General features: G+C 42.8%; 1 protein-coding gene and 1 long non-coding RNA gene across 5 annotated transcripts in view; both read left to right on the top strand.

The window, feature by feature from the left end:
• Positions 1-24285, top strand: part of LOC135920826 (very long chain fatty acid elongase 7-like) — a 397384-nt gene that overhangs the window by 90438 nt on the left and 282661 nt on the right. The gene's annotated exons all lie outside the window — the stretch shown is intronic.
• Positions 18647-22690, top strand: LOC139057045 (uncharacterized). The gene is made up of 3 exons (XR_011512545.1): positions 18647-19012; positions 19782-19868; positions 22510-22690. It is a non-coding gene; the product is annotated as an uncharacterized lncRNA (long non-coding RNA).

Raw genomic sequence — 24285 nt, 5'->3', positions numbered from 1 at the left:
CTTGGGTGCCCCCGCCCCACTAGACGAAAAAAATACATTGTTGCGGCGCAGCGAATTGTTGCATGGTGAAAGTTCGATTTTGTTACTTCCTCCTTTGCGGAAAGTAATGGGACACAGGACGCTTCAGTTGCCGGATACTCTTATTATATTATTGCGATAGCAATTATAGACACTCCAAGCGCATTCCTGCCGTCACCGTCGCCCTCATGTTTCGTATAAAGTCCAAGGGCGATAACATCGTTACCGAGCGCCGCATGCTGTATGTGCGAGTGAAAGCGTACGGGAAGGGGGGGCTGGAATGGGTGAGCCGACGATGGTGACTCGTCTTGCGTGCGCAAAGGAGAAAAGCGGAGAGCAAGCTAGTCATCTTCCGTTGCGCGCGGTACATTTGGGGGAGTGGATGGAATGGGGGCGGTATCTAGGATTCTGTGAATCTCTGATTGCGCCACATGTTTATTTGTTTCATTTGACGCATTACACACCGTCACTTTTTCTTAGATACGTACATTTATTGCAGACATACGTATATTTAAATATCTTGTTGGGAGATTTTGTGTATACGTGGAGTGAACTTTGTTTCCAGTGACACTTTCCTGACCTTTATCAAGCATTTGTATATCCCATTGTATCTTCGCATTTCTAATGTACGAGAGCTAGTCAATTGAAAGTGAGCCTACCCACCCCGCGCAATAATGGTTCGGTTCATTATCTGAGAGGCATGTGCGTAGAAGAGAGCGATGTCTCATTTACAAAAGTGACACGCAGGTGTGAGGATAAAGGTTCTATAATGCTCTCATAGATTCGGTTGAATATGGTTGCGTGACATATTAGAAACTCCAAAAGCTGAACAGCGTGGTGCCGTGAAGTTTTTGACTGCTCAAGGTATTTCGTAAAAAGAAATTAGTCGCCGTATGGCTGCCGTGTACGTTCAACATCGCATTTCATTGGCCACTGTGAAGCGTTGGAGCAAACGGTTCAAAGGAGGACGTGAAAGTTGCAAAGACGATCCAAGACGGGACTGAAGCCATCGTGAAATCACGCTTAACAAAATTGAAGAAGTTGATGAGGTGATGAGACAAGAACAGAGGATAAGCATCGACGAACTGGCAGAGCGTCTGAACATCAGCCCCGATTCGGTTCACGCCATAATTCATTAACATCTTTGTCATCGGCTGCGCTATGGATGCCCAAGATTTTGAACCACCGCCAGAAGAGGGAGAAGTTCGGCGCTGCCTTGACTGATCTGATCTGGTATCACAATGAGGGTGACGACTTTTTGTCTGCAATTGTGATCGGGAACGAACCATGATGCCACCACTACGAGCCTGAAACACGACGGCGAAGCTTGCAGTGGAAACATTCGAATTCACCACGCTCAAAGAAAGCAAAGGCCATCATTTCCACCGGGAAGGTGTTGTTGACTTTTTTTTTTCGATCGTCAGGGACCATTACGGATATAATTTGCTAAGCCTTGAGATACTATCAATTGTTTTCGATACTGTGAAACGCCGCAACGGCTGCGTGTTGCAATCAAGAAGAAATGTGGAGAATTGACGAATGCAGTCATCTTCTTCCACGACAATCCCCGTCCCCATATCGTTGATGTATTTAATACAAAACTGGCAACGTTCAAGTGGGAAACGCTGCAACATCCGCCACACAGGCTAGACCTGTCGCCTTGCGACATCCGCATTTTCGCGCAACGGAAAAAAAATGCAGCTCAAGGGAACCACATTCTTGTCGGACGATGATGTGAAAGAGTAGTTGCAGACTTTTTGAAGCAGCGACCCAAGGAATTTTATGAGACCGGCATCACGCGACTCCTCAGTAAATGGGACAAATGTCTATATGCTCATGGAGACTACTTTTAAATAAAGTACCCCCTTTGTCATATATTCGCATTTGCTCCCTTTCATTTGTCTCGCCTTCGTATATTTTGCAGAACTCCTGCTTTTTATCTGTGCTCTATTTTGCGACTATAATTTTGGTGCAATTACTCACAATACACGACCGGTGACAACTGCTCCTGCGTAATACATTGGAACAAATGCCAGCGTCATTGATATTTTGCACTGGCCGTTGCATACGTACAGTCGCACAAATCTTTAACTGGTGTGCGGGAGCGGCGACTTTTCCGGGCGTCAGCGCCGTATGACGCGGCGAGGCTGGAAACAGCCTAGTAGACGATGGGCCCAGCTGAGCGCGCTTTGTCCGCATGCGCTTAGCCTCAGACTGTTTCCAGCCTCGCCCCGTCAAACGGCGCTGACGCACGGAAAAGTCGCCGCTCCCGCACACCAGTTAAAGATTTGGGCGACTGTACATGAATATAAACACGGTTCTTGAATGACAAAGTTGCTTTAACATATTTGTCCTGAACATGTTCATTTCAAGGCCTTTAGATTTTTCATATCAGCGGCATGCACTGCTTTGCTGGTTTCGAACTGATATAGTTCTAAAGTTCATGTGATATTTTCTTTACTTACTAAATAGACAAAAAACATGAAAGCATTGATATCAGTTATTTTCGGCACAATTTTCGGCACATACGAGCATATTCTTTTATGAAGAATGATATATTTTACTTGTTTTTACGGTGCGTAGCATTCAAGAATTCGTTTGCAGCATCTTTGGCAATGGCAATGCAATTATTATTCATCTATTTGATCCCTCGACAAATTGTTTAAGAGGAATCTTTAGCTCGGGCACCACTCCAACGCGTCCTATTCAAATACATGTAAAACGCAGAAACACTTTTCTGAGATAAGCACTGGAGTGCTTTTAATGAAATTAGTTGCATTTCAGAGAGAAAGTTAAATTGTAGTGTCTGTTGCAAGCGTAATTTCGATTTAGGGCCTGAATTTTGTTTAAGCTATTTCGAAAAATCTGAAAGTTCGAAAAAAATAGGAGCACGACGTTTACAACCTAACAGCTATGCATCAAGAACGGATATCGCGGTTCTGTCAACGGCATCTATTATAACAGTCAAAGCAGACAAGTTTGGTATGTCAATATGTATGTTACGTGAATTGGTTACGTTGTGTACAAAGGTTCTGCGAAAGCCGTGTTTCCGTAATACTAAATTTTTTAGATTCATGTGTAACATACCAATTTTGTCCGCTGTAGATGTGCTATTAGATGAAATTCCCATAATTGTGATACCATTTTTCATTGTTGAGTTAGAGTTTTAAACTTCATGGTTTCATTTTCTGAAAATTTGCGATTTTGGCCAATTCTTATTAAAATATTTACGACCTAAATGAAAAATTTGAAACCAGCAGTCACTTTTCAAGCTTTTACAAGCTTTCCTTTTAAATGCAACAGACTTCGTCAAATTTGGTACAGTGGTTGGCGATAAAAACGAATTCTTCTTCTACATGTGTTTAGATAGGCGCATCCGAGGTAAAGCTTCCTCTTAAGGAGGATGTTGAGCTGCAACGAATCCCATCAGATACAGCCTTATTTGAGTCAACCTGTAGCACGAATTATTTGCAGCTTTTTTTAATGTGGCTGGCAATCGACCAAAATAGCGGCATGAAAATTCCAGTGACGCCACTGTCTTCTTTCTAATATGGTTTAATATGCCTATTCCATTTCAAGTCAGATGTCATAAGAATACCCAGATATTTATACTTCCCACATTCATTTACCGCAATATTGCTCAGTGTATGGACACATCGCTGAAATGTTCAGTTCCTGGTAAAAGTGACGGGGACACATTTTTGAACACTCAATGATATTTACCATTCATTGCACCTTACTTATGTCATGTAAAGGTCAGCCTGCGGTAGCCTGAAGTCATACACTTGACTTTTTTTCCTGATAAATTGGGCAATAAACCACAAACGCTCTAAAGGAATTATTACGTTGATTGCAAAGTCGTTGACAAAACAAAAATAAAATACCGAAATATCTTCTGGTGTCATTTAGCATATGCAGGCCATCTGGCCGCTGAGAAGTGCTGTCTTAAGCAACGATTCAGAAATGGAAGCGATGAGACTGTCCTATAGGCAGTTTAGTGGGTGCGTAATGACATCAAAGGTTTCCATACATGTCGCAAGGACCAAGACTCGCCCTGTGTGTTTCTTCGTTGGCTCGTGTGCCATGCCAACTAGCGATATTTTCGGCTGTTCTGAGTATATTTTTTTGGAAAGCTAGCAAAATGCAGTCAATAAGCTAGTTTGTACACAGCAAGAATGCAAGCATATGCAGCAAGCCGTGTTAATATGAAATACATTGATGGTAACCACGTGGGCGAGGGCTCAAAAGGACTTGTTTAGGTAAAAGTGACATCATGAAAATGGTAATGGCGAGTTCCACAATCATCCACGTAATACTTGTTAACAAAACCGGTTTCTAGTTTTTAAAGTGGTCTCGCAAACCGCTTTTGTGAATCTATACAACACTTGCCTACTTCCAATGATGCGTAAAAAGTTTTTAGGTAAGCACTTTTGAAATTGCCGAGAGAAGTGAAAGCACAAAACACCTCACCAGTTGTTGAGCAGCAGCGTGAGCAACTTTTGGTGCCCCAATCTCATCCGGACAACATGCCGTCATCGGCTTTTTTTTTTTTTACAGTAATCTTCGCACATCGTTCTCATATACCATTTCATATATGTTAGCTGTGTCAACCGCGCCAACCGCCCTGTGACCAGAATTGGCCCTTGGCCATACAAATTCATTATTCCATGAACAATCGGGAGGCTTATGGCGCGTGAAAAAACAAGGATGAAAGGAAGACGTGACACACCTTTCGTCGTTATCTTTTCACGCGCTATAAGTTTCACCATGTCATACCAAGAAGCCCAAATCACCGCATTACGCCATGAATAATGCTTCGAACGAAATACTGACCTGAAAAAAATGCGTGTTTTACTTTGTTTTATCGTCATTGTTTATTCTTTCCATGTGCTTTAAAGATGAAACAGGGTTATTTTCTTTCGCGTTACATCTAACATGTCCCTAAAGCTCTGACTACCATTTCACAAAGATTAGGAAAAGTATTGTGCTTAGCCATTTTGGTTAGACTTTAAAATTTATCTTCAAATTTGTGAATTCGGCTCATGCTAATCTGGTACCCGTGTTGTTGAGACTGCAGATGTATTGTGCGCTTGTAAATTCTAAGTTAAACTATTGTGTTCTAGTACGGGGAACAACTACGACCACTATCAGAAACTGCTAGTACTTCAAAATAGAGCTTTGCGGTGCATTCATGGTTGCTATGGCAGACGAAAATATTTTTCCGTGTCGCCGTAGCGTCGCAGATACGATTTGCTTAAAGCGAACCAAGTCTACCGTTTTTCGTTTGCTGCGGCATATCATCACCTTCATCATCATCAGCCTATTTAATGTCCTCTGCAGGACGAAGGCCTCTCCCTGTGGTCTCGCCAATTAGCCCCCGCAAATTTCCTACTTTCGTCGCACCACCTAGTCTTCTGCAATCCTTTACTGCGCTTCCCGTCCCCTGGTACCCATTCTGTCACCCTAATGGTCCACCGGTTATCGAATCTGCGCATTACATCAGTTGCAGGGTATTAAAACCAACAAATCACACACTCAAAACAATACTTTGTCCAATGACGCATACTATTTTCGAAAACAAGTCCACCGGGTCTCGAAGACACGTACTAACTATGGCAGATGAAAATTAAATTATCAAGTAACTGCAGCTATTATAAAATATATGCAAATGTTGATTTTGATATTTCATTCAAAATGTTTATAAAGGAAACAAAAAATATTTTATTGATTCTGGTTTTGGTTTTGTATAACACCATTTTTGCTGTCGTATGCTGAAATAACTGCATAATGTGACACTTGCAAGTGCACGCGATTTTGCATTTGTATTGTTATATTTTCAGTTACGTGGTCGTGTATTCTGATGTAAGACTGTGCAGGGGAGCCGAGGCCTTCGTCAGGCTTTGCAACCTCTAGCCCCAGTTTCCTCCTTTGTACGAAACGGAAAATAAACTTCACTTCACTTCACTTGACTCTTTCACACTTGGGAAAAACCAGTTGGTTTTTGAAGTAGCCGTGCGTAGCTGGTGATTTATTTAGGGCTTGTCCCTCGATCATGTGGGAATAGAAAAATTGGGGAACTCGAACGACTTCTTTTTCAAAGGCTTCCACAGCAGGTTCCACACAGCTCAGATGAATTTTTTTTCCTTTCATGAACATTCTCCCACCCTGCGAGCCTCCGCAAATTTATTTGCCGCATTTAATGTCCCTGCTGAGTTTTATGCACCTTCGTTCTACAATCTCGTTTCCTCTTCAGATGGCAGAAGCGCGGGAAAGCTTTCGGAGAAGGCTGTATTGGGCTTTCTTTGTAGCTTTGTGCTCAACGCGACTGAATGACCCATTTTCCTTTACGAACTGTTCTTAAACCTTGTGTGATGCCACAGAATCAGCCCTTTTCCATTTTCCTGTGCTGCCCTTTGCGGCAAGCCGCCGTAAATGTTCTGGAAGGGTGTGCTTGATTTGTGTACATGCACCCATGTCGAGTGCGCATCAGTTGTGCGTTTCTTGGAAAGCGAATAATCATTACGCTATGTAGTTCCCTGAAAGCCATGCAAGAGTCGCCACTCACTGAGTGAGCAGGGCAGAGGGCGGCCAATAGGGTGGCTGATAAAGGCAGACTCCCGTCTGCCTGCACGGTGGCCTTGGAATCGGCTGACGCTGATTTTTGCACTTGAACCTTCACTTTTGTGTTCTTTTTACATATTCTTTGGACATTGCGCATACTCAATAAATTTTCGAGCGCAGCACTCCGGGTCGGATTTACCAAAGCGGTGCACTTGTTTGCATCGACTTCTATAGCCACAGGTCGTTGATAGCGTCAAATATTCGGGAAAATCTGCGTTGATGATATGAAATAATCTCGAAACATAGCGAAATGTAAATACATGCGCATAGGAGCCGCGTTGTTTCATCCTGGGACGGGTCAATATGATCGGCCGAGGCGCATAAACAACTGTGGTCAAGGTACATGTATTACGGGCTGTTAATTTCTCAGGGAGCATGTAGCTAGCTAGTAGACGTCTACATTACAGCTTAGTGTTATTAAAGCCACACCTAGTAGTCTTTTTTGTAGGCTGTACTCTCGACCCAGTCCTCTACAAGCCAGCTGTTCGCTCAGTAATGCTCCCTCCAATTATGGCTAATAGCCACCTTGGGAAGCACTGCTGTAGCTGTGGTGAAGACATTCAGTGCGCAGGCTTGTTTCAGCTTCGCAGGGGCTACAGGTAGCTTTTCTTACCATGTCTACGGTCCTGGAAGGTTGAATTCTCCTTTTACATTTCACTACAAGACCACAGAAAAAGCAACGACAAAAGTAAAACTTTCACTTTCACTGTGGTCAGTGTCTTTCTAGCGCCAGGTTAATTCCCAAGCAGAGGAGATGTCACGCCCTTTATTTTATGCCACTGTAAGATGTACAAATGTCAAACTGATCATCATTTAAAGAAGCAATAAGTACACAATCTTCATCATCATCCTCGTCATCCTGGTTACTCCCAATGCAGGGCAAAGGCCTCTCCCATACTTCTCCAATTACCTCAGTCGTGTACCAATTGTGGCCTTGTTGCCCTTGGAAACATCTGAATCTCATCCACCCACCAAACTTTCTGCTTCCCCCTGCTACGCTTCCCTTCGCTTGGAATCATGTCCGTAACCCTTAATGACCATCAGTTATCTTCCCTTCTCATTAAATGTCCTGTCCATGACCATTTCTTTTTCTTGATTTCAACTAAGATGTCATTAACTAGTGTTTCTTCCCTCACCCAATCTACTCTTTTCTTATCCCTTAACGTTACACCCATCATTCATCATAAGCGTTGCGTCGTCCTCAGTTTAAGTAGAACCCTTTTCGTAAGCCTCCTGGTTTCTGCTCCGTACGTCAGTACTGGTAAGACACAGCTGTTACACACTTTTCTATTGAGGGATAATGGGAACCTGCTGTTCATCATCTGAGAATGCCTGCCAAACGCACCCCAGCCAATTCTTATTCTTCTGATTATTTCAGTCTCATGATCTGGATCCGCAGTCACTACCTGTCCTAAGTAGATGTATTCCCTTACCACTTCCATTGCCTGGCTACCTACCATAAACTGCTGTTCTCTTCCGAGACTGTTAAAGATTACTTTAGTTTTCTGCAGATTAATTTTTAACCCACCGTTCTGCTTTGCCTCTCCAGGTCAGCGAGAATGCATTGCAATTGATCCGCTGAGTTACTGAGCAAGGCAATCTCATCAGCGAATCGCAAATTACTACGGTATTCTCCATTGCTTCGTATACCTAATTCCTCCGAATCCAAGTCTCTGAATACCTCTTGTAAACACGCTGTGAATAGCATTGGAGAGATCGTATCTCCCTGCTTGACGCTTGTCTTTATTTAGATTTTGTAGCATTCCTTAGGGAGGACTACCGTGGCTGTGGAGCCGCTATAAATATATTTCAGTATTTTCACATATGGCTCGTCTACATACTGATTCCGTGATGCCTCCATGACTGCTGAGGCTTCAACTGAATCAAATGCTTTCTCGTAATCAATATATAAGTGTTGGTTATATTCCGCACATTTCTCTATCACCTCATTTATAGTGTCAATATGGTCTATGGTTGAGTAGCTTTTACGGAACCCTGCCTGGTCCTTTCGTTGACAGAAAACTAAGGTGTTTCTGATTCTATTTGCGAGAACCTTAGTAAATACTCTGTAGGCAACGGGCAATAAGCTGATCGGTCTATACATTTTCAAGCCTTTGATGTCCACTTTCTTATGGATTAGAATTATATTAGCGTTCTTCCAAAATTCCGGTACGCTCGAGGTCATGAGGCATTGCGTGTACAGGGTGGCCAGTTTTTCTAGAACTATCCGCCCACCATTCTTCAAGAAATCTGCTGTTACCTGATCCACCCCAGCTCCCTTTTACCTGATCCTCCCCAGCTGCTTTTCCCGTTTGCATGGCTTTCAAAGCTTTCTTTATTTCTTCGGCGTTACCTGTGGGATTTCGAATTCCTCTAGACTATTCTCTCTTCCTTTATCGTCGTGGGTGCCACTGGTACTGTACAAATCTCTATGGAACTCCTCAGCTACTTGAACTATCTCATCCATATTAGTAATGATATTGCCGGCTTTGTCTCTTAATGCATACATCTGACTCTTGCCTATTCCTAGTTTCTTTTTCACTGCTTTTAGGCTTCCTCCGTTACTATGAGCATGTTCAATTCTATCCATATTATACTTCCTTATGTTAGCTGTCTTACGCGTGTTGATTAACTTGGAAAGTTGGCCAGTTCTATTCTAGCTGTAGGGTTAGAGGCTTTTATTAATTGGGGTTTTTGATCAGATCTTTCCTCTCCTGTGATAGCTTACTGGTATCCTGTCTGACGGAATTACCACCGACTTCTCTTGTAAACTCCTTAATGATGCCCATAAGATTGTCGTTCAGTGCTTCAACACTAAGGTCCTCTTCCTGAATTAATGCCGAATACCTGTTCTGTAGCTTGATCTGGAATTCCCCCATTTTCCCTCTTACCGCTAACTCATTGATCGATTTCTTATGTACCAGTTTCTTCCGTTTCAGTCTAGACTAATTCGAGTTCTTACCATCCTATGGTCAGTGCAGCGTACCTTGCCGAGCACGTACACATCTTGTATGGTGCCAGGGGTAGCACAGAGTATAAATTCTATTTAATTTCTAGTCTCGCCATTCGGGCTCCTCCACGTCCACTTTCGGCTATCCCGCTTGCGGAAGAAGGTATTCATTATCCGCATATTATTCTGTTCTGCAAACTCTACTAATAACTCTCCTCTGCTATTCCTAGAGTCTATGCCATATTCGCGCACTGCCTTGTCTTTAGCCTGCTTCTTCCCTACCTTGGCATTGAAGTCGCCCATCAGTATAGTGTATTTTGTTTTGACTTTACACATCACTGATTCCACGTCTTCATAGAAGCTTTCGACTTCCTGGTAATCATGACTGGATGTAGGAGCGTAGACCTGTACGACCATCAATTTGTACCTCTTATTAAGTTTCACAACAAGACCTGCCACCCTCTCTTTTATGCTATAGAGTTCCTGTATGTTACCAGCTGTATCCTTATTATTCAGGAATCCGACTCCTTGTTCTTGTCTCTCCGCTAAGCCCTGGTAGCACAGTACGTGCCCCTTTTTAGCACTGTATATGCATCTTTTGTCCTCCTAACTTCACTGAACCCTAATATATCCCATTTACTGCCCTCCAATAACTCAAATAGCACTGCTAGACTCGCTTCACTAGATAACGTTCTAGCGGTAGACGTTGCCAGGTTCAGATTCCAATGGCGGCTGTTCGGACCCAGGTATTCTTAGCGCCCTCTGCGGCGTCACAGGTCTGACTACCGCCGCGGTCAGTTGCTTCGCAGCTCTGGGGACTGAGGGCCGGGGTTTTCATTGTTGCATCCATATAGGAGGTTGTGGCCAAGAACTGCACGAGGGTGGCTAATCTTGCTCTGGCGCGGGAGTGCGTTACCGGTTCTGGTCACCAGCATCAGGCCGCACTCATGGCCTGTTTATGCAATTTTCTCAACACGCGGATTTTTTTCCGGTGGAAAATTGTGCGGCAACGGGATTCGATCCACGGTCTTCTTGCACGTGTGGCGGATACTCTACTTCTACGCCACAACTGTAGTATAATAAGTACTGTGCAACATAATACTTTTTTGTGTCTATACATAGCACCAGTACCCAGATAGTTATTCCAGCGTTCACAAAGACCTGTATTTGTGCGCTATGTATTGCACTCCCACAATTTGTAAACTGCATGAACACAGTTTTCACCTAAGCTTGTGCAAGCTTGCTCAACTATGTGCACTTGTAGTGATCAAATGGCGTCAGCACTAAGCTACTTTAATGTGTGCCAGTGCTGGTAATGAAACGTTATCCGAGGTTTTCATACGATGTATCACATTTGCCACCATGCATGCACAGCATAACAGACGACGACGTTACATTGTGCCCCTTACAACTTAAACAAGTGTAGCAGCCTAGGCACGCACTGAATGCAAATAATGCGTTGCAGCCAACTCATTTTGTTCAGCCATTCTCAAGATTGGAGCCCTATGCCTGTAAATAGTTGTACATATTTATAGTAGTGGATCCGTATTAGCATACTATACCGAGAAGCCAGCTACAGCAGCACACTTAAGCAAGTCTGTCCGAAAGAGTGCAACAAAGCGTGATTCTATTTCCCGGGTTCCACAGGCCATGAGTAGGTTTCACTTCATGTGCATCTCATGTGCCGGTAGACTTCCACATGCGCGAGAATCGCATATACCATTTCTACAACCGCACACAACCATAAAATGCCACTATTGCCTCAGGTAAACTGCAGTCTAAATGGTTGCATATTATACTAATGGCAGCAGAACTGAGTTCATGTGTGTGGAGAATGCATATTAAGCAAGGTGTAAAAAGCATGCTGAAAGGCTGTTTCCTGTATCTACACGCACACAACCTTTCGTAATTGCTCACAGATTCTTAAGGGAGCAGTAAAAATGCAGTTCCTTTCATAAATAGAAATGTAATTAGTATACTAGCTATGAATATGACTTATGAAGCGGTTCCTTAGTAAATGCAAGTTCTTTACAGAGATTTAAAAAATATAAATTATGAGTGCATCAGAAATAAAGAAAATTGTTTCTTTAAATGGTAATTCAACTGTTTATAGAATGGGTACAGGGGCCAATAAGCTTTTTTGAGAGCATCACTAAATATAATAGATATATTTTCAAATAATGCGACAACAGGCTAATACTTGGACGGAATTGGGAGCTGAAAAGGCCGCAAAGGTTCGTCCACGATGCTTTCTTGAATATATCTTTCCAATGTCCAATGTTCTAAAAGACTTATTTTGTCTAAACCATGTCTGAAAAATGTATACCATTGTCACGCCACTATCACAAGCACACATACATGCAAAACTGATTTTTGGTACTTTCAAAACTTACCCTTTGGAATTACAATTGAACTGCGGCTGGCCTAGCACAAAGAGTTCGTTGTGGGCCCAGGAGCCGTGTTTTTATTAGGAGGCGCACCATTTCTGCTAACCGGTAAGGCTTGATCTGCCCCCTGCAGTACTTTGTTGCGCTCTTCTACGGACGACTGGGACTCCCATGCAAAAGTTGGTCGATGAGATCACAGCTACGGATCTTCGTGCTACCCTAGGGAAAGGTGCAGTTGCTTACACAGGAATTGGCGGGCTCAATTGCTTCTCATATTCTGCAGTCGTTAGAACAAGACATCAACAATGTAAACCAAATTGTGCATAAAAGTTATTGCCCTCTTTTAAAATCAAATAATGAACCTAGGAGAAATTCATGAAGGGAGTACTGACACAGAAACTTTGTGCCCTACTTCTATGCTTCTTTAGGTAGTTGCCGACCCCAAAATAATGAAATGGAGCCTGAATTCCTTGAGCAGCACAAATAATTATTACATTGCATTTTCTGCAGCTAGCTTTAAATGTACTCCAAGCGCAACACTATTTTATATGTGAAGCAGGAAACTATTCACATCGCCGAAACCACAGTTGGAATTCATGCGGTGTCACAAACAACTCAAGCACAAGACTTGAAGAACAGACAAGAACAGGCACACCCGCCGTGGTTGCTCAGTGGATATGGTGTTGGGCTGCTGAGCACGAGGTCGCAGGATCGAATCCCGGCCACGGCGGCCGCATTTCGATGGGGGCGAAATGCGAAAACACCCGTGTGCTTAGATTTAGGTGCACGTTAAAGAACCCCAGGTGGTCAAAATTTCCGGTGTCCTCAACTACGGCGTGCCTCATAATCGGAAAGTGGTTTTGGCACGTAAAACCCCAAATATTATTATTGTTATAAGAACAGGCACAAGGCTCAGTGCAGCAGTTGAAGGTGATATTTCATTTTATTACCTTAAAGACCCCTTGATAGGGGTATTACATAAGCGGAGGGAATACATTAGTACATAATTTGCATCATACCTAACTGAACACGCAAAGAACAACAAAAAACTGAATGAACTAAAGTGTTACATACGTCATAGCAAATACATAGACCTAAGTAATACAACCTAAAATTGCACGAGCATATAAATCTGTTAACACAAGTCATTTTCATTGTGAAAAGTGTGCAGTGACACTCCCTATGAACGTACAAGGACAAATGATGGCGGCGATTTGGTGGGGCAGGTTGTTCCAATCTGTAGCGGCATGGCAAAAAATGATGCGAAAAAGGTAACAGTGCGCATGGGAGGGCAGCCCACTTGAAAAGTGTGCCATGTACGATTAGATTTTCGGGCTTCGAGGAGGATATAGGTTGATTAGGCGAGCTGTGATAAAAATTATAGAAAAGTGAAAGGGTTCCAGTGCGCCGGCGCGTACAAAGGCGAAGTAATGGCAATTCTTTCTTTAAGTAAGATATGCTCACGTCATATTAATAGTTAGAATGAATGAACCTTGCGGCGCGGTCTTGAACGGCTTCGAATGCGTTGAAGAGATATGTTTGGTGTGGATTCCATATGGCGGATGGATATTCCAGTTTCGGTCCGTCTATTGGCTGGTAGGCCAGTAGTTTAACAGGTTCGGGGGCACGTTTTAGATGACGCTGGAGAAAGCCACGCGATTTGTTAGCAGATGAAGTGATGTTACTGACGTGTGTTCACCAGGATAAGTCGTTAGATATAGTAACACCGAGGTACTTGTAAGACTGCGCAGCACACACGGGAATCTTATTAATTGTGTATTGGTAAGGAAATGGGTCGCGCCGACGAGAAAATGCCATGAATTTGCATTTCTTAGGATTAGGTTCCATTAACCACCGGTCGAACCATTGCTGTAAACAGTTAATGTCCTCCTGAAGTAAGTCCTGATTAGATGTGCTAGTAATTGTTGGATAAATGACGCAGTCTTCTGCAAGCAAACGAACGTTCCCTTATGAAAATGAACCATGAGTTTCTGTGGAGGACGTGATGTGTTCCTAAGGTGACATCAGACATTCATAAGGAATGCATCGTCTAATATTTTTTGGCATCACAAGTACATCAGAGACTCAAATGACAATGCACCTTAGGATTTCTGATGAGAGGAGTGTACAGCTTTTTTGGGTTATTGCTAATGTCAAAGTACATCATATATGAATGTGTACGATGCCAAGTCGCGAAAAATTCTTTGTAATGCGATAGCATTAAATGGCTCATGAGCCGCAAAATCCGGCATTGTCGGCGTGAGCACTCGATGTACAAAGAGGTTACAAACTCTCAACCTTTCATGGGAGTCGAACTAACCTACCTTTGGCGGCAATTAAGGCTACGAACCCACGACCTTTGGTGTTGATTAAGGCACCGTTAATTAAGAATGTTATTGAAGATATGGTTAATTAATGCACTCGAACGCACGTACGACTCTTAGTGGAAGTCGAAGCCTGTTAATTAATATGGTAATTAAGGCGCAGCTGATTATTATGTTGTTTTATTTACAGGATACTGCCGGCCTTAGTCTTAGGCCTTGGGCAGGAGTGGACAGTGCGATATACAGATGAACAAAACAAAAATTAACAGCAAAAATCATTACAAGAATTCAATACATTGCAATAGACATATTCCATGATCCGCACAAGCCGTACAGAGCATTCCAACGAAAAAAGCATTACACAATTTCAATATATTTTAAAATACGGATATTCGCTGAGCCGCAAAAGCTGTACAGAACATAGTGATAACAACGGGATATTGATAACGAGGAGTCGCATTCATACTGGTATGCTGAAAGACATCGCGCATGCTCGGTAGGTTGAGCAGCAAGAAATCTACAAATAGCAATGACAGGCAAGCGAAAATAGCACTTCCGTATATTGTAAAGCAAAGAGGAAAAAGAAAAATTACATTCATACATACATATATATATAACATCGTCTAAGTGCTATTCAGCTGGTTGCAGAATGACTGGACGGTCGGGCATTCCACTGTACTCGCAGAGAGTGCGTTCCACTCACCTATCGTACGAGGAAAAAATGTGTTTTTAAATACGTTTGTTCTGCAAGAAAATTCCTTTATTTTCTTCTGATGATTAGATCGTGTTGCACGCCTAGTAACTAAAGTAATATACGTATCCTTATCTATCCCCAGCATATCTTGGTAAAGTAAATACATGTATTTCAGACGGTCCCTATATCGCCTTAATTTTAATGTTTCCAGGTTAATTTCGTTAATAAGAACTGTCGGAGATACGTGCCAGCTATAACAGTTAAACACGAATCTAACAGATTTTCTTTGAATATTTTCCAATTGAGTAATGTTCTTCAGGGTGTACGGGTCCCACACTACCGAGGCGTACTCAAGAATTGGCCTAATATACGTTTTGTACGCTAAAAGACGGATTTCTTGTGTGGACTGTCGGAGCGACCTTCTCAAGTAACCAAGTTGGCGCATTGCCTTTCTTGAAATATAAGATATGTGGTCGTTCCATCTAAGGTCGGATGAAATTACGAGGCCTAAGTATCTGTAGCTACTAACCGTAGATATATTATTACCACTGAAGCTGTAAGAAAATTTTAAGGGGTGGCGTTTTCGTGTTACTGACATAGCAACCGTTTTCTTTGCATTAATATTCATTTGCCATGTGGCACACCACGCCTCTACCTTGGCTAGTGAAGAATTCAAGTGGACCTGATCATTTACGCTATTAACTTCTTGATATAGTATACAGTCGTCTGCAAATAAACGTATTTTCACGTTTACTTCTTTTATTAAGTCATTGACAAAGATTAGAAAGAAAAGAGGCCCAAGGACGGACCCCTGTGGAATGCCCGATCGAACCGGTGCTGATCCAGAAAGCGCGCCGTCAATAAACACACTTTGCCGCCTTAACGACAGATACGCTGAAATCCATGAAATCAAAGAATCATTTTTAAGTATTGTTTGTAGCTTTAAGAGCAGTTTAGTGTGAGACACATGGTCGAATGCTTTTTCGAAATCTATGAATATTAAATCAATTTGGCCCTGTTTTTCTAGAACTGCTGCGAGTTCGTGGACAGTTTCCAGTAGCTGTGTTGTTGTAGACAGTCCCTTCCGAAACCCATGCTGCCTAGGATCAATGATATTGTTGTCATTAAGAAAGACCGAAATATGTTTAAATATAATATGCTCAAGGGTTTTTGCACATGTGGGTAACAGTGAAATTGGTCTGTATGAAGTGATAAGCGACCTGTTTTCCGATTTGGGTATCGGGGTAACCTTTGCGTACTTCCAGTCATCCGGAACTTCCGCACGCGATAAAGACTTGCTAAATATGATGCACAGATATTTTGAGCACCACTCGGCATATCTCACGAGAAAGGCAGTAGGTATGCCGTCCATTCCAGGCGATTTCTTTGTATTCAAATTTAACAAGAGAGATAAAATACCTTCTTCGGTCACTGAGATATCTGCAATTGGCGGTGTTACGTGTTAATTAAGACACTCGTATCCACGACCCTTGGTGCTTATGAAGGCGCTGTTAATTAACGCGCAGTTAAGATACAGTTATTTGAGGCACTCGAACCCACGACCTTTGTTAATGATGACGACGCTAATTAAGGTACAGTTAATTACGATCTAGGAATTAAGTCACTCGAACACATTACCTTGTGTGGGAATCGCACCCACGACCATTGTTGTTAATGAAGGCGATATTAATTGAGGTAACGTTAATTAAGATATAGGCAATTAACACCCTCGAACCCACGATCCTATGTGTTAATGAAGGTGGTGTTAATTAAGGCGCAGTTATGATACAGTTATTTGAGGCACTCGCACCCACGGCCTTTGTTAATGAAGATGGTGCTAATTAAGGCACAGTTAATTAAGATCTAGCAATTAAGTCACTCGCACCCAGCACCTTGGGTGCGAATCCAACCCACGACCTTTGTTGTTAATGAAGGCGATGTTAATTAAGGTAGTGTTAATTAATATAGTCAGTTAAGGCACTGGATCCCACGGCGTTTGTTGTTAAAGGTTATGTTAATTAGGCATATTCAATTAAGATATAGTTACTGAAAGCACTCGAACCCATGATCTTGTGTAGGAGTTGTGCCCACGAATTTTGTCGTTAATGAAGGTGATGCTAATTAATGTACAGTTAATTAAGATATAGTTGATGAAAGCACTCGGACACATGACTATTGGTGGGAGTCCAACCCGTGACCATTGGTGTTAATGATGACGATGTTAAGTAAGGAACCGTTAATTAGGATACAGTTAATTAAGTCACTCGGACCCTTGGCCTTTGGTGGAAGTGGTTCCGATTCATCGTTAGGGACAGTCTAAGAGACTAAAATGATGAAAACGATATAACACAGCGTGAGCGCCGAGTACTCAGGAAACGCTTCCGATATATCAGGGCTAGGCACAAAACAACGACGTCATTTTCATTCCTTTTTAAAGAGCACTGTAAGATGGTGTTACCCCGTTATCACATTTGGTAAACAGTGCAATCCTATAGCGTATGCCTTGTTCTGAGCAGTTTGATTTCTCGGATGTGTTACTAGTCTTTAAGTGGCAAACCGACAATTGTGCAGATTGACATGATCATGACATGGAAAACTGCGCGTAAAAAATTATGGGGTTTTACGTGCGAAAACCACTTTCTCATTATGAGGCACGCCGTAGTGGAGGACTCTGGAAATTTCGACCACCTGGGGTTCTTTAACGTGCACCTAAATCTAAGTACACGGGTGTTTCCGCATGTCGCCCCCATTGAAATGCGGCCGCCGAGGCCGGGATTCGATGCCGCGACCTCGTGCTCAGCAGCGAAACACCATAGCCACTGACCAACCACGACGGGTAAAAAGAAAAAAAAACTGCGCGTAAGCGTCTATTTGCTGGAACGCACTGTAGTACTTGGTGGAAAGCACATCGTACGCCAGCGCACATTTCTGGCATATACCACATAGGACAAATGCACGCTACCCAGACATGTGGGTTTTTCGAGGAATCTTCGTGGATAGCACGATCAACACAGAAGGCACGAGCGACAGTAGTGCAACCCGCGCAGATTAAACGCACTAACACGAAAGCAAGATACGGACGACAGGGGCGTAAGCTGCGCCACACGAGCAGATTTGACGCTTTCCGACTGACACTGTTGCAACTGGCACTAAAACATCGCACACTGCACACATGTGTCCCTCGGAGATCACGTCAAAGATGTCTGAGGCCATATAGTTGATGTTAACGACAGCAGGAAGTTATTTAAATTGAAGTGACGGCGCAGGTAGCACGGGGAGCAGCGAAATGCGTAATTCGCGGGTTTTATGAGAGGTAACCGAAGCGAAAATCGTTCGAATAACGTCACCGCAACGGCTTTCTATAGGGTTAACATTTTCAGATCTCGAAGGCCATGCTTTTGCTGTCTGCAGATAGCAGAAACGATTCAAATTGAAAATTCGTTATAGAATTTCTTTCTATGTCAAACTATAGCTTACAATATAGACTTATCTGCGGTTCTGCTTGTCTTGCAACAGCTATGCGCAATTAGGCAGCCGCACAAATCCTCAGATGACGCTAGCCGAGGCATTGGCCGGTCCCAGCCGACCTGTTGGTGGCGCCACCCACCATCCCGTTTCCTATCCAATCCAATCCAATAAGCCTGTCGCTCTGTTTACGAGTCGGTCGGGCGTGCGAGCTGCAACGATGTGCTTGTTTGATCGTGTGTTTTTGTGTTTGCTGTAACTAAATATGACTTAGTTCGCGTGCGCATAAGTGCCACAGACAGCTTGTGTCTCGCTGCAAACTCGCCGTGTGCGTGGCGCGCCAGCCAAATGTGGACCAACGATGTTCATGGCGTGGAGTGCGTTCCCTTTGTCTCTGGTTGTCGTGGAAAGTTGGGTGGACGTCGCGAAGAAATAATGCGTATTGTTAGCGTGCCACTGCTCCTCCACTATGCACCGGTATGTCTGCTGGGAGTAACATCGAAGCATCGGCAACTTGGAGGGCGCTTTTCGACCGCGTCGTGCCATTCAAAAGGTGAGTAACCGTGCTTGCTAACTACACACGTGTTGTGCGTGCTTCTCGGTGTGGGCATAGGTTGCCTTGCGAACGTAGGAAAGAGAACTCCCACGACAACAGTGAAACCTATGCCGATGCTTGCTGGGTGTCAGAGTTTAGTTGCGCGAATTTATTGCCATAACGCGGAATTGAAAATCTTGATAAGCGTATTCTTCTGATGAGAAAGATTAAGTTCGGAAATAATCGTGTTCATCATGTGCGCTTGTGCGTGAGCTCCCGCATTTCTGCTGATGTCGCATAATAACGACTCATCTACCTCTTGACCGATTCTCACTGCAATGACGTTTCCTCGCTTATAAATGATTCGACGTTGTAGATAATCTCTGCTTACAAAGTTTTCGATTTAGGAGTAGTATTAGGAGAAAAGAAATGTAAGCAATCACAGCGTGCTACTGGTACAGGTTTGTTTTGAAGTGGTGTTGCCATAACTTTGACGTAACTAAACATTACAAGGGATAGTCACATAAAGTCATTAAAGAAACTCTAGAATCGTTATGTAAACAAACATTCATGTAATGCGCTGCTGCTGCGTGTAAAATTTTGCCTTGTTCAAGGGGTCCCCGTTATCGTGACATTCATCAGTGACTTCGACTTTGTGCTCTGTTGCCACCCTGCACCAGTGCAGGCATTGTTTTCGTGACTGTTTTTACATGCTCCTTGCATGTGTTCACGATGTGATGGTCTTATTCTGCCACAGCTATAAGTTAACATAGAATTCTCTTTGTAGTGGTGAAGCCGTGACCCACAACAGTGTCCACATAACCCGTGGCCATGGCTGCAGCAGCACGGCATGTAATCTGGATGGACATATCAGGTATGCTTTAAGTGTACGTGTTCACAAAAGTGGGCTTCGGTATCATTAGTGGATAAGTGTATCGACATATTACTTAATGAATCTTGCTAAATAGGCTAAATATTTATGCAACTTTATTCCACTTGCTGCTTATTTGTGTTTGTAGACATTATGCACACGTAATCTTGTTCTGTTAAAACTACACCTCGCATGTCCTGACGTTTAGTATTTTTCTCGCATCAATTGCTTGGCTGCAAGTCCATTTTATTTTTGCCTATTACGCAGTATGTTTCATTTTTATTTTGGTTTTATTTGTTTGGAACTGTTTCTTATGCTGTAGCATATATTTCCCTGTTTTCCTTTCTGCTTATGATACACACATGTGCTGTTTTTGTCCGTGTAAGAATTCGAAGTGTAGTGTGCCATATATGTCACAGGTCTAAGCACGCAGTGTGCATACCATTGTTTAACATTGATATTTACAATTATGTCTGTTTTGTTCTCAGAATAACTGTCACTGGCAAATACACATTTGATGAACTCGAATTTTTTGAAATGAAATAGGAAGGCCAGTATTCATTGTGCTGCAGTTACTTAAGTAGTGAGGTCTTTTCTGGTAAGCTTTCTATTTTTTCTCTCACTTTCTTTGTATTCTTTTCTTTGCAAGCTGCCCCTATTTATGCTGGTAGGCATGTAGCGGTTGTGAGTGTGTCTAGTGCAGCAATGTCACAGCTAGGTTGCACACACTACAGGATACCAACAGATACCCATCACTGTTTTTGTGCATTTCTGAGAACCAGCTGTGTCCACTCGGCAAAACTTGTAGTGTCTATTTGAATTTGCCAATCAGTTCATGTAACTTTTCAGGACAACATTTACGCAGCGAGGGAAGGGAGACCACGCAGCATGACCTTGGCTAACAACTGTTTAAGTTGTAGGAAGGACTAACAAAAATAGCACTTGTTGTGGACCAGTTAATTTGGGGGATGGCAGAAGTTGTAATACAAAGGCATAAAATCATGATAAATGGTGTTTGCATAAAAAGAAGTAAGTGAATCGGCACACACTAGTTTCTATCCCTTGTAATCTACAAAGGATGCCTTTCTTCATGCATTGATAATGGGGGCTGCCTGACACTTATTGTTATTTATGTGGTGTGCCTGACTGATTTCTCTTGCCAATTTTCATCCATGGGTGAAAACAGATAAACAATCCTAATCCGGCCTGAAGCCCCACTGCGGATATGTGTAGCCAAGTCGGACGAGCATACTGGTCTTTTGAGTGAAATATGGTGATCTCATAGGTACATATTTAGGCTCCAGCCAGTCTGCACTATGTACATTTGACCACATGTGAAAGGAATACAGTACAGTGCCTCTGACACGTACTGGACAAATTTGGTGCCACCTTTAACCAAGCAACCCTCGCTTGCCTCCTTGCCTTTCTCGATTCAATTTTCAATTCAATCAGTTCATGTAACTTTTCAGGACAAAATTTGTGCAGCGAGGGATGGGAGACCACACAACATGACTGTTGTTCATATGCTGCCTAATTTATTTTTGCTGGAAATATATGTGCATTGCAATCCACAAGTGAATTGACAAAGGCACCCAGGCATTGGAGGCTTGCTTAGTTAAAGATACCCAAAATTTGTTTTGTATCTCTGAGGGGCAATGTAGGCTATTCTTTTGATCACGTGCATATTTGGTCCAATGTACATTGGGCACGCTGACTAGCCGGTGCCTCAGCATGCGCCTAGGAGAGCACCATAATTCACTCAAAGGACCAGTGTGCTCGTCCCATTTGACCATGCATTGACACGACAAGCTGTGCACTAGATTTAGATTGTTTATCTGTTTCGTTCGCCTATGGCAACCGATTGATACAACAAAATCAGTGAGGAATACCACATCCAAAAATGGGACATGTGTCAGTCAACGCTCATTATGATTGCATGACAAAGAGGAATACTCAATAATGATGTGGGATAGCAACCACCATGCTTATTTATTAAACTATTTTTATGCAAGCTTGTTCATCATGCTTCTACACATTTCTTTTTCAACTTGTGCCCTCCCTCTGAAAGCAGCGCTCGGGTTTAAATGATAAAAACACCAGACATGGTGGGGTGTATTTCTTGAATTGGATGTATGCCGTCATTCAGGAGGCCAACACATGCATGACATAGTAGGCTTGGAATGTATGAGAACTGTGCCCGTAGCTGATGCAAATATTCTGTAACGACTGGCACTTGGATGTCTCTGGGATGCATTGGGTTGCCCGTGCACAAACACTCCTACGCTCATTTCCAAGCCACGTAATTAGTGAGATTTTCTCATTCACGCTAGCAATCCACAGACACTGCTGTCCTTTGTCAAGTGGAAACCGATATAGCTGAAGTAGTTCACGAAATGTACACACGCTACAGCTGATCCACGTTGCACGTTTTTACAGCCAAGAGCAATTTCTGCTTACTGTAGTTACTGCTCCACCCAGAGGCCACACAGTGGTTCCTCAACAACTTTGTGTGAACCGACCCCACATAAATTTTTCGCAGAACTATCTATAACATCTCCAGATCGTTCTGCAGCAAGTGATACAGCGTGTATTTCTGTGGTTGATTGCCAAGTTTTGTTAATTTTCTGTGCTTTCTACCATGCAGGGTACACGTGCACTTACTTCAAGATGACGACACTCCACCTCAAGAACAGCCTCTCCTCAGTGATAAGTAGCGAGATTAAATGAAAGGGAGATATCACATCCGTAACCAGACTGATACTGTGTTTTCCTTCCATTTAACCTCCTTCTGCATTTAAGGAAGCATTGATATGCCCAATAAATGTTTTTGTTAAATATCTTTCTTTGAGTAATGTCTAACATGCAGCATATGTAGGGCCCATGTAAATGTTGACAAAAGTGCTGCATCTTCGCTGGACATACATACATGCATACAGGCTTCATATATCAAGCACCAAAGACAGTCACGCACAGGTAACATATTTAAATAAGGTCTGACTGCCATTGGGACACATGAGAAAATGTTACCACACGTGGTGGCCAATTTTGTTATAGGAGTAATTTGAGCACCAGCAGTCTAATGTATAAGCTCATTAGAGATTCATTAGGAAGACGTGAGAAAGTCACAAGAAAACTGCTTTGGAGCGCACATTAGGAACACATTTCATGCTCACAAGAAAAACACTCGTCAAGAATTCTACAGAAATACGGTGGCCAATATGTTATAGAATGACATTAGGAATACATCAGAAAATTCCAAAGAAACTCATCAGAAAGTCTAATGGCTTTGATGTCAAAACTCGTCAGACTTTCTTCTGAAACTCATCTCATATTTTCATAAGGGTGCAAGACACGTGCTGGGGAAGGTCATTGATGTATATTAAAGGGACACTAAAGTGAAAAATGATTTCTTCTGCATCACTAAATTACAGTTCTACAACACCAAAAACACCACTCTTCCAACGATAAGACGTTTGGTAAGCCAGAAAAAGCGCAAGAACGAAATACGGGTGGCGACGCCTACTTATGTTCCCGCACCTGGCGCTGTGACGTCTTAGATTTTGATGGCATCTTCTAGGGCCTACTAATTATATATAGCGGTACAGATTGACTACTTTGTGTTCTAAAGAGACCAACTATTAAACATGGCAAATTTCGGGAACCTTTATTCAGCCAACGTGGCCCAAATGCGAAAACATACTTTAGAATCCCTGACGTCACGCTGACGTACCGGCGCTGGGGTTTCGGCGCGAAATTCAAATACTGATATTTGGACCTTCTTTTTCTCACCTAATAATCAAACTATCGTTTTTTAAATGGCTGCCTGCAGGGTTCTCAAACAACGCTTCATTAGTCTAAAGTGATTTATTGTTTCGCTTTAGTGTCCCTTTGAGAAGAGTAGGGGTCCAAGAACAGATCCTTGCGGTACACCGGAAGTCACTGGTAGTTGCTTAGATGCGCGGTTGTTAACTGTAACGAACTAAGATCGGTTTGTCAAGAACGATTCAGTCCATCGCAAAATGTCGGGTGAAGGTTCGCAAGAGAATGCTTTATTAGTAAACGTTGGTGTGGTACCTTGTCGAGCGCTTTTGCAAAATCTATAAATATCGCGTCTGTATGGAGGTTAGAATCTAAATTGGCGTGAATATCATGCAGGAAAATGGCCAGTTGTGTTTCGCAGGAAAAGCCTTTGCGGAACCGATAAAATGCAGGGAGACTCTCTCCCGTTACCCTGTCGAGTGTTGAATGATCCTGGTTTTCGCAGCATGGTCATAAATTCTGCGTATGTGTCAACTGTGTGTCGTACCACGAGGCTGCCACACCGAGTATTGGCGACATGAATAGACTTTTCTTTGAAGTCCAACGCCGCACTACATTTCGCGCATGCTTTGAGATGGCACACTAAAAGGTAATGTATTAT

Source organism: Dermacentor albipictus, chromosome 3, assembly GCF_038994185.2.
Source record: "Dermacentor albipictus isolate Rhodes 1998 colony chromosome 3, USDA_Dalb.pri_finalv2, whole genome shotgun sequence".
Lineage (NCBI taxonomy): Eukaryota > Metazoa > Arthropoda > Arachnida > Ixodida > Ixodidae > Dermacentor > Dermacentor albipictus.
Note: the sequence above shows the minus strand (reverse complement) of the source record. Positions and strands in the feature narration are given on the sequence as shown.